Here is a 12,827-nt window from a genome sequence, read left to right as displayed (position 1 = left end):
CTGCTTGCCTGTGTGATGTTATTAGCAACCCCATGGATCTGTTGCTCAAAAAACCAAGAGAATAAAAAGTTTCAGCACTTCCCATAAGAGACAGGACATTACAGAAGAAAAAGTATTCATAACTTGCATTTACACAGGGCTCTTCCTTAATGTCCAGGCACCAGAAAAGGTGGGTTCATTTTCACTCCTCCTTTTTCAGATATAGGAAGACTACAACATCAAGAGAGCAAATAACTACACTGAAGTCACTCACCTGTGGAGCAAGACACAGGAGCTGGGGCTTGTTTATACCATCCTCTGCCACCAGCACACAGTGACTCAGCAGTGAAGCCAACTTCAGAAATCAGCTCCAAATCTAGTATTTTAAAGTCACATGAGCTGATGAAAGATGCCTGTGTATCTCATGACTAAGCTTGTTTATTCTTACTCTCTTCATGACCATGTGCCTCAAATGCAGGGTGTGGTGCAGAGAGATTGTCAGGTTTTTCACATTCACCTGGTACTCATTTGACTCCAGCATCATGCAGCGTTCCATTTACATAAGGAGCTTTGCAAGGCATCTCCAAATCAAAATCACATGAATCAAATCTGTGGGTGAAGTAGCTAACAAGTACAGTCATAATGGAACAGGGTTGATAAGATTTTTGCTTGGTTCTAGAGAACCAAATAAGAATACACAAAGTCTATCTGCCTGACCCCAGCTTGCCTATTGTCTTTGAACCTGCTCAACACCACCAACCAAATACAGAAGTGAAGACAACTGAGATATCAGGACTTTGCAATTGCTGCAAAAATTAATATTAATGCAAAAGAGAGATGTCAAAGCTACTTCCATTGCAGGAAAATCCACCTTTTATGGACCATAGAAAACTCCACATAGAAACGGTCCAGTTGCAAAATATCTAATCTAAAAGATTTACTGATTTATCTGACACTGTAATGATCATTAAAAAAATGGGAAAGAGAAAGTGATGGTGTAATAAAAGTTTTAAAGGCAGGAAAATTAGGGGTGCCTAGATTTCCAGACACAGCATCCCTCTAAGAAATAAATCCCAAATTAGTCAGTGCCATAAATAATCCCCTAAGAGCCCATGCTTCTGAGGTTGTGGGCTCAATTATTTTTGTCAGGAGACTTAGAAGAGATTAAACAGATAGGGGCAGAGCATGCTGATTAAGGAAAAAGTGGTTTGCTCAGCAGATGCCTTGTCAAAACCACATCCTTTAATCTGAAGTACAAACACACCAAGACCAGCATTGCAATGATCTGTTCTAACCATTAGAGCACAGAGTATTCTGGGGCACAGCAGCAGGGGATTTGAAGGAAGTATGGTCATTAGGGTGCAGAGGAACTATATGGTAAATGTCTAAAAGTAATTTATCCTTTCTGAGAAAGGATAAATGTGCTTGTCTAGACAGTTTCCCATCAGGAGGAGCTCGGGCACAGCCCCCCCTCGTTGTTAACACTCAAGTGGGATTGGGTGCCCTGAAGATGTGCCAGGGATGGACTCATCTCTCTGCTAGACCTTTTTCAGGAAAAGGATGCTCTGTGCAGAGCCTGTGAGCCAAGCAGCAGGCTGAGAACAGGACCAGTAATGCGACCCCCACAGAAACCTCCCCAGTTCCTGGGAGCTGGAGGCAGAACAAACTCGTCTCTCTCCAGAGAGCATTGACAAATACAAAATATTAACTTGGGCATTGAGCTCAACTCCATGGCTGAGACTTGGTAGTCTGAAGAGATCTGTAGCCTGAGAGACTGAAGATGAGGCTAAGAAAATGGAAATCTTAAGTTCTGTCAAGGTAGTCACTCACATGACATGTAAACTCATCTACATGAGAAAATCTCCTTTCATTTTTATCAGCTGTAACCAAGTGCTTTAAAGTGTTTGTTCACACAAAATTAAAAATAGCAGGTTTTTTTTGTTCAAGTGTGGGATAGATTCAACCTGCTCTTCCACAGTTCAGAGGAGACTTTGTGCAAACAGGAATTGCACAGTCAGGAACCAGAGACTATAGACAGTCTTTTGCAATGTTAATTCACAGTTCAATCATAACCCCAAGAAAAGTAACTTTTTCCACAAAAGAACCTGGGATAAAATGCCCATTGGCAATTCTAGGGCTTGTTTCAAGCTGGCTGCAGTCAGTACATTCCATCAAGCTAGCCCAAGGAGGGATGGAACTCGCATTTCTCTGCAAACCCTTAGTCTAAGAAACAACTTTGTTTCTTCCTCCTAAGGTAATTAAATTCTGTGTAGGACTTGTCAGAATTTGCTTGAAGGCTTGAATTTATTATGGGGCACAAACTCATCCAAGCACATGTTGTTTAATATTATAAAACAGCATGGGAACCATATCGGCAGTATGAAGTCCCCACAGCTCTTTCATTTGTCATTTCTGAAACTGTAGATACATGGTAAATATTATCTTCTGTACAGTATTTTATCCATCATATATAATATTATATAAACCTAGCTCACCTCAGACATTAAAAAATAATGATGGTTGCCCTCTTTTTTTAATCTGTTCAGTTTTCTGAACATTAGTTTGGTGGAAATCTCAATAGGGTTTGATTAAATATTAACAGCATATTAGCCATACATAGTTTTTTTTCCAGCTAAATGTACAATGTCCCAAGGGTGCAAGAATGTGAATGTGCATATCTGAGGGAGTAAACATGTGCACAAAGCCATTGACTTGAATGCAGGAATGAAATCAGGACTGAAAAAAAAAAAAAACCAACTTGTGTCTGTGGACATGAAATCCCCACACTGATGGGGTCTGGCAAGCAGAGTTTGTGACACTGGGTATGGAGGTTTCCTGAGGAAAGGCTCAAGGGACTTTGTTGCAGGATGCATTCAGGATGTGCAAGAGAGCACATCTCTCCTGCCACCCCATGTCCATGGAGGAGCACCTGCAGGCACATGCAGAGCACCTGCTGGGAAAAGGCAGAAGAGTGTGGGAAGCCACAGGGACTCGGGCAGAAGGCATGAAGTGGTGTAAGATGTACCAGGGCACCCCCCTCACTCTGTCTGCACCTGAAACTGAAATGTGCCACCCCAGCACTGCCACCCTGGCCTTCTGTCCCTGCATTTCCAATGGGGAATGTGACTGGCAAGTTCACCAGAAGAGCAGCTTGAAGGTACATCACCCACAAAGCTAAGGGCTATTTTCCAGCTGTCCAACAGGAATGTCACATCCAGTGCACGAGCAAATGGAATGGGTGAGAGTGTCCAGACAGTACATCACATTACATTACAACCTCTGGATGTTATTTGGATCCAGCAGCCTCTCCTGTTTAACTCCTCCCCAGTCCCAATTCTGTGCTGCTTCTGAGCAGGAAGAAAATGTTATCACAGCTCTTGACGTGCCAGCCTTTCCAGACTACATTAAACTCTTTGGCAGAGTGATAACTGCCCAAACAAAAAATTTAAATAAGCTCATTATCTAGTCTACAACATTCTTTTTGGCTTTAAAAGAAAAAAAAGTAGCTCCTTGTCTTATTTAAATTACATTAGAAGTTTCAGTAACATATAACATAACATAACATACATAACATAACATAACATAACATACATAACATAACATAACATAACATAACATAACATAACATAACATATGTTTGACCAAAGATCTCAACAAAATTTCATTAACTTCACAAAACTCTTAATTTTTAAAAAATCAGATAAATAATAAAATAATAAAATAAAATTAATAACTAATAAAAATATCTTCAAATATGTAACCAAGCACATGAACAAAATTTAGAAAAAAATAATTTATTTGATTCAGCTAAATTGTGCTCCAAAATCCCAGTTCAGTTAATCTTCTTCTGACTGTATCAGGGCTTACACTTAATCCATAGCTATTTTCTAGTAGAGCAATGAGCATTTTATTCTGCATTGACTGCTTACCTTGGTACTTGCAGAATGTGACACAAAAGGATACTTCCAACTGAATGCTTTAGGTTTGCCAGAGGTGTAAAAATAAGCTTTGCTAACAATTTTTAAATATTATTGGCCTCATACTCTTCCTGTTTCTTGCTACAGGTTCCACTACAATCTGATAAGTCATGTATTTGGGATATGTGCACAGGCATATGCATTCATGAGAGTAAATAGAAACAGACAATATGGAAAACAATGTGTTAAGCAATCTCCAGCCAGTAAAAAGGTATAATTATTTTTGCTGGGAATAGGAAAAATTTAATCTAAGAAAATTAATCCTGAGATGGCTTTGTTGGGAAAACACCCCAGCACAGAGGGGAAATGGGAGGTTAGAAACACTTAAGGAGAGATGGGCTTGTATTCTAATTTCCTTTCTTCACGTCTGTGAATGTGTTTTGTGGATATCAAGTATTTCACTCTGAATTAGTGAAATACTCATGAATACTCAGAATGTAAACGGTTTTAATGTTTGTTCTTCCCTCTTCCACAGTCCCACTCCAGTTGCTGGCCTGGGCAGCCACTGAAGAGCTACTATCAGCTAATACACCTTTGTGAGCTAGACACAAAAATTGTACCTAGATATGAGAGTGTAAGGACTGTGAGGCTGTAAGACTGATTTTATACATGAACAAATGGAAAGTTTTGTCCCGGATAACCCAGGAAAACACACTTGGGTTATTTGTATAAACATTAACTTTACCATTCCCTTTCAGTGCATCTCAAATTACAGTTAAACTAGAAACTGTATTTCCAGCATCAACCACCTGACATGTCCAGGCTTATGGCTTCCAGGCACTATTGTGTTTTTGCTTAATACGCTCTCAGAAAGAGCCTACAAGCCAGACACTTCCTTCAGACACGTTATGAATGGATGTTGCACCATTTGAAAGCAGAACTTCGGTCAGAGGAAAGCAGGAAAGGCTGTTGAATAAACTATGCCAGGAAATTGGGTAACAACACACTGAGGAGAGGTGATGTATACTAATATACAGAATCTGCCTTTAGCTTGAAACACTGTCATGTGAAACCTCCAGTCTGTATGTCAATTCTGTTTGAGCCATTAGCCATTTTCCCCCAGCCACCCTGTTCTGGAGGGAACATCTCTCTAGAGACAACACTGGATGATACAGTCATTATTTATCATCATGACACCCCTCCCGGGACTGTTAACAAATAGATCCTGAAAATCTGTCAAGACCATCAGTATATTACAAAGATGGCAGAGATAGTTATTATATAATAATTCTTCTACAAAAATGTAGTTTAAACAATGTGATATTAAAGCCTAATAGCCTATTCATCAGCAAAAAAACAGAACTTCTACACTCAATGACCCCATCAATGTTTATGTCCTCTATCATGGGCCTTCAGAGCTTACTAACAAAAATGTTCATCCATATATGTGTATACATACACTTATACACACCTCTTCATGTGCTGGAGGTGAAAATTACAGTGCAGTTTTATGCCAGAAGGGGAAAAAACCTGATGGGTGGAGGCTGTCAGAATAGCAGTGGTACTGGTACTGCTAATGTCTACTTCGTAGTTTTTAATAGTTTTCTAGTAAATAAACTGAAAATGGTTTGCTGAATACTAGTCACTGCTCTCATATTGAAGTCTTTACCATATTCAAGTGTCTCTATTCCTGCTTTAACCAATTTTAGGTCTTCAAAATCCTGGGTTTAGCTCTACCTACAAGATTCCATAGATTCTCCAGTGTTTTTCTGTAACCCAGATCTGGAGAACAAAATCCACAACAGGGACTGAAGCTGCCTGTGGGACCCTGCTCCTACAGCAGAGTAAAATACATTACCTGATAGCATCCTTACAGTTTGAATTTCCAAAATATATTTTAATCAGCATTTTCCAGGCTTCCTGGAAAACTCCTGATTTTTCTTCTGATTCATAATAAAATACATTTTTTTCCATGGATACCAAATTTCAGTCAGCACTGGTAGTTTAGTGCTAAGACTCAGGCATTTGAGTGATAATTTGCAAACATCTATAGATTACAGAGTCTATAAAAAGAAATATCAAGATACTAAAATTACAAAAGACAAATGTGTCTCTGGAAAATTGCTTTGGACTTTGTGTGTTGTACTACATAATTAAACCAGCTATTCCTTCTTGATTGTTTTATATTACTTTTTAATAGAATTAAGTGTGCAAGGGATAAATCGTATTTTAACCCCACTCAGAAAGAGCAGTGTAGCTTTCTATCCAACTGCTTAGAATTTTACTAACATTATCTTAATTTCATTTCTTGCTGCTTTTAAATTACTGCTTTCCTTATACGTGGCACATTTAATATTTCATTAGAAGGATGTTTAATTTTAAAATTACTTAAAATTATTTGGTTTTTAATTTAATGATTAAGATGACAAAGGAAAACATCAGTGTATTTGTAAAAGGCAATGACATAAAAACCTACTATATGATAATTATTTCTATTTAAAAAAAGGAAAAACAATTGGAAATATTCTTTTCAATCTGAGAAAACAACAGCTAAACAATGCTGTAAAGTTTACTTTTTAATATCTACTTCAGTATTCCTCCCTCTGATAGCTACATATAGATAGTTTTGTTATGAGGGAGCTCATTTTCCTTTTGAGGATTTTTTTAGTTAGTTCATTGACAGAGATTCTTTGAACAATTTAATTTCTCCAGGTTCTGCTGTTCCCTGCCACTATCTGCTAAATTGAGAAGTACAGAATCTAAATCTATTAAATAAGAAGTAATATTCCTGCCCAAGAGCAAAGCACAAAAGCCAGAAGTCTATCAAGATTTGTATTATTCCATCTTTGAAATAAAAAATTTCATTTTGGAAGGTACAACACTAGTGCAAATCTCATTAGCTGTTCAGGGTATATTTAAAAACCCACCCACTTTATCAATGTATCAAATACAGATTCAGCATTTCAGTGTAAATACTAGCAAAAGTAACACATTTGTGCTTCTTGCCTGGTTATTTCTATGGAGACACACACACACACACACACACACACACACACACACACACACACACACACACAGAGTTATATATAAACATAAATATTTGGGTTCTTTTGAGTCTGTATGTATTGCATGTATTACCAAAAATATATAAAGTATGTGAACATTATTTATATGTTATATATCACACATTTTATGGTATATTTATTATATATATAAAATTCACTTTTTTAACTTTCTGTTTTCCAATAGGATTCACCAACACACTTATTACACAATGTATTGCATCAACTCCTAAGAAGTTAATTTGTCATTTAAGAGGATTTTGTTTATAAAAACTGAACATTTTCGTAACTTTGCACATACTTATATGTCCAGATCCTTCCTGATTATGACTGTGCTTTGCTAGTTTCACAAGGATTCAATATTTGTCATTTTTATGCTTTTTTTTCACAGGGACACTTGATGTTATTCAGAGAAAGTGCTCACTAATCTCAAGCTAAAGTTGCAACACTACATGACAAGTGGTGATGAGCAGAAATAGAAATCTTCTGTGACATCACCAACTGTAAAATCAGCTCTAAACTACCCTGATGACATCACTATTTAGCATTTGTGCAACATGAATGTTTTTTAGAGTAGAACTTGTATATTTGAGCTAAAGGACAATCACGCAGAAAACACAAAGTATTGTTTAGCCTTCAAATTACAGACTTGAAAGCATCCTTTTGCAAACAGTCTTATGGTAGTGATAAAATTCATTGCCATGAGTTTTTAGCATAGAATTCTCAAACGTGAAGGGAAAGCTGCAAATACAATGAATCAGAAGCCCTCAAGTGAAAGTGTACATGTGGCACAGGCACACAGGCATGCAGGCTGAATCACCTCATCTGGTATGCCTCTCTAATAAAGCAGTTGCTCTTCTTGGCACTTGAGATGAGATTTGGGTCAGATTCAGCGCAGCCCCAGCTTACCTCTCCTGACAGCTCCTTGCAGATGTCTGTGCTCTGCACACCCAGGGCTATCCATCAGCTGCTGGAACGGAGCGACTGCTCTTGCTGCAAGGCAGCCAAGCCCTTTACAGGATGCTCTCCCACAGGAGCTCAAACCCCAGGAACCCAGGGTACATTGCCTTGTAAATCTCTACAGTAGTCAGTTCAAATGGGCAAGCTTGGGGAAACAAAACCAACAAAAAGCCCTGCAGTGGTGCACTACAGCAATTCACCAGTGGTCATGGCCACAGCATCTGGAAACGTGACCACATCTGCTGGAGTCTCACAATGGAAGCTGCTGACCCAGATCCAAACTTTCCTGAAGATATAATGGCAAAGAATTGGAGTCTGGATTGCTGGATATATTTAATCATACATACATGGACTGCTGGTGCTGGACAATTATCCAGATGCAGTAATGCATAAGATTCCACCCACCTATGTTTCAGTTTCAGTATCACATCATCAGTAGCTCAGAAAGGCTCTCCAGAAGACTTTCCCAAAATAAAAGAGGAATGCCAGAAATTTATTTAGTGAAGCTAATCTTAAATGTGTTACAATGCCAGATGAAGCCTCCCCTGATTACCCTGCAAGGGTAATATTTATTATTCAAATAGTTCAGGAGACTAAGAAAAGAAATAAAATTAAACAAAATGCTATTCTTGTCAACCTAAAATCCCAGACCAGTTTGTCTGTTGCATGGCCACTACAACAAATATATTCTGCAGCAGCAGATATATTCTGCAGGGCCTTAGAGATGTAAAAACTAGGGGGGAATATGTGGCACATTAACAAACCTGGTCACTGCATTTGTTCTTACACTACACTTTTACAACCGTCCAGTAATTTTTCCCTCCCTTAACTATGAAGAGATAACTCATTCACCCCCAGCTACTTTTTTGGAGCAGATATCAATTTTTTTACAAAATTAAGTGTCTACAGAAAATAGATGACACTCCAGATATACTGGTACATATAATTCTCAAATATGGTCTTATTCACACAATAGGAAAATTGCTTTTCATATTCTGCTTTGCATTAATAATGATGATTAACGTAAAGATCCTGATAATATTGCATCCTAATAAGTCTCTCTGTAATGAAGGAGTAAGAATATCCAAATTTCCACAATAAGGCAGTCTGCTTTTTAAAGGTCACAATTCAAGAGCCTGGGAAGGAATTCAGGAATTTCTTAGCTGTGAAGGCTGGGTCCAAGACATTAATCAATATGATCTGACTGACTTTAAATAAATTACTACATACAAAATTCAAGTTTACTATGTGAGTGTGCTAAAAATGACACAGGAATGTTTGTCTGAGAAATGAGATTTTCTCAGTCCTATGTTAGAGACTAAATTTGGGATAGGTTTTTCAATGTTAACAACTCACTATCTAATGATGATTATGAGGTAAAACTCTTAACAGTCTGAACAGATACAATTTTATTTCCTTCCCTAGGTAGGAGCAAGAAGTACATTTTGATGTTAAATATTGATTTTTTTGTACTTTAAATAACTGATGAAGGCATCTAATGAAGAACAGGATCAGAGATTTAAACCCAGAAAGCACATTTGCACAATGAAAAAGAGATTATTTACATATTAGTACTCTCTAACAGAATATGTATTTAAAGTCATCTCTCTGACACTGTTGAGGGAAGCATGCAGAGGAGGAAGGTCATGGAGCTGTCTCAGTAATAGCATATGTGCCTTGGGACAGAGCCTACAGCTATAGTTTTTAACCAAGATTGTCTCTTAATGGTGTGTTCCTAGTCCAGAGGGGGAAGAGAGTATCTCACAGAGTACCTCTGTGTCTAACACACATTTATACAATTCTACCTACATTCATGTTGGTATAATGGTATCAGTTGCTGTGCCAGTACCATCCTCTCCCATAGATTTATAGTGACCTTGCAGAGGTCTAGATTTAGGAACAATTCAAAGTGAGTGAAATCAGAGGCAGCCAAGGGTCACAGTTTCAGTAGAATATAAGGTATTGTTGATTAACAGGAAATTAAAATATTACTCTCTTTTAGAATAATCTTGAAATTCATAACTATATAGCTAGAACATGTTTCTCAGTAGTAGAAAAGCTTATTCAAAAACTTTCCTTCCGCCTGGAGTCTTAAATCCACCACATTGTTCTTCTCATGCTGGGACCCTCGCTGCCATTCCAGAGTTGTGGACTCACCTCCTGCAATTCTGCATCAAGGGGTACTGGGAGAAGAGGCTGATGCCCTTGCAAGGCCAATCTGCCATTTCTGAGTCTGTGGAAATCCAGCTACACAGACACAAACAGGAGCTGCTCAAGATCTTTCACTAGATAAAATGTCTCAGCACCAGAATCAACATGATTCTCTCCACTATTCACTTACCACATATTCAGACCTCTTATATTTTAAAATCTGAAATAGATCTCTGAGTGAGAGTATTTCACACATTCAGAAAGTCATGTGTTGGATTTATTAGATGGAAAGTCCATTCCATCTGTACAGTTCAACCAGGACAGCCCTGCTCTTTTCTGGGAGGTTATTTTTGCTTCTGGCTGCACTTAAATACTGGAGTGGGCTGGGCAGTGAGGGGTTGGGAAGCAGAAACACACTTCTAACCCTCTTTTCTCCTTCAGAGAGCACTTTCCAGCTCCTCAATCATCACCTGAACTACACACATCTCACTAAGGACGCTGCTGCCACTGGCACATGCTGCAGGCTACTGGCATCACTGATGGAGGGAAGGCAGCAACACTCCATCACCTTGGCACACTAGTTTTCCATATTAAAAAAAACCTACATCCCATCCCTCCCCCTGCAATAAAAACTAGGATGCCTCAGACTGCACTATAAATTATACATATAATTATATATACAAAAAATTGTTAATAATTGTGGTGGGGAGTTTTTTGTTTGTTAGGGTTTTTTAGGGGGTGTCTTAGGTGGCAGGGGGGTTCTTTCTGTTTTTAAATCAAAGACCCTGCACACACCTTCCCCTGGGCTTAGCTGGTCTCATCAAGGTTACTTAGTAACCTTGAGTTGTATTCAGCTTTTCTACTGTTCTGTTGAGAAGGAAATTGAATAACTCCCATGTTTGAGATGTCTATTTTACAGTTTAAATAGGATTTTTCAAGTATTAGCATATCAAACAGTATAGCTGACAGCATGCAATATAAGATTAGCACATTTTATTTTTTTTCTAAGTCTTAGCTTCCTTCTGTCCTGCTATTTTGCATTTTTAGTGAGAGCAAACCAAAGGCAAGCTTGGTAGCCATCTGCAGGAGCAAGACACCAGGTATATTTTACACAACAGCTTAATTTGCTTTCAGGACTCAAAAGTGTGGCTGTAATCTGCTGGGTCCCCCATGAACACTGCTGGCCTTTGAGAAGTCTACTAGGCAACAACATTTCAGCCCTGACCCCTGAACACATTTACCCGCAGAGAAGAGCTGGATCCCAGAAAGCCACAGAGGATGTTAGAGACATTAAAGAAGACAGGATTCTCTTCTGGTCATAAATTGTCCAGGGGACATGCCAGGTCACATAGTATATTAAAAGGGACATGGAAATAGCAACTCTGCCCCATCTCTGGATTGACAGCAAGGAAAAGTGGCTGTAGACTGTATGAGTTTTAGGATCTACATTCTGCAGCAATATTTTGTGCTTTTAAATCTTATTTTAATCTTTTGTTGCATATTTTATGACAAGCTCACAAATTTAGTGTCAGTGTGGAAAGTGAAATAGTTGCATTGATTGTCTCAACATATTTAAACATGCTGAATATAAAATCTGGTCACAGGTATATTGTGGGTATGGATCTCAATGTGGACAGCCACTAACATTCCACAAACGTAAATGATTTGAGATAGAATAAATATTAGTAGGATATAAGCCTCTAAAACTCATGAAAAACATAGTAGGTCTTTACCTGCTTTTTTTAGATATTACCATCTGTATAGGTAACTCTTATACCACTTCTCTGACTAGTACCAGAACAACATTGTCATGAGAAAAGACAGATTGAGGCAAATTACACTCATTTCTCAACCTCAACTATATTGCTAGGGCTATGAGGAAGCATTACTTCCTAAAAACCTCTCAAGTATGACATACATCATTATCTTCCAGGTATCCATAAGTGCAGTCAGTGAAATGTTACATTATGGTGATGCCAAAGCTCCCTAATCAAGTTCTACTTTTCCTGCATTAGGTGATTCATTGGTTCATGAAAAATCAGCTCCATTATGGAACAAGGTCAGCTCCACAGTGCCCATGACAGCTCATTAAAATGTGTGACACCTGCTACCCATCCACAGGAAAAAACACCTCAGCTCTGAGGCTTACGAAGCAAGGATTCCTGAAGAAAAACAAAAAGAAAAAAAATCACAACAGAAATGTAGCAGGATCTTTATTTAACCTGACATCAAGAGATTTCTAGCAAGATTAAATGTGTGATTTGGTATTCCTTAAGTTGCCAGATGGACATCACCTTTACATTGGAAGCCAATTAGCGTCATTCATAATCAGTGTACCCAGAGTACTTTCAGGTGAACATATCCCAAAACCACATCCCAAGTATGCACTCAGTTATACAGTTATACTGAGATCTGTATGAAATTTTGAGAAGCAAAAGGAAAGCAATATACAGACAGCCAGAGAAACTTCAAAATCTCTCAGAAGTTTCTGTCAATTAGGTCTTTGAAACTAGTCTATTTCAAGGTGTCAGACCTTTCAGTAGTTAGATCTCAATATCATCTGCTTTGGGTGTTCCAGAATAACAATTACTGGGTCTTTAAATTTGTCCAAATTAATTTTGATTATGCATTCTCATCTGTCAATGCATTTATTCACTATTAATGCTCTTTATACTCTCCAGACATGCAAAGTGGAGTTTGAAATTTACCTGGTAAAATTTCACCTTTGTAGTCCCCTACCTACTTTAAATGGGAAAAA

Source organism: Cinclus cinclus, chromosome 1 (genome assembly GCF_963662255.1).
Source record: "Cinclus cinclus chromosome 1, bCinCin1.1, whole genome shotgun sequence".
NCBI classification, from domain to species: domain Eukaryota; kingdom Metazoa; phylum Chordata; class Aves; order Passeriformes; family Cinclidae; genus Cinclus; species Cinclus cinclus.
Note: the sequence above shows the minus strand (reverse complement) of the source record.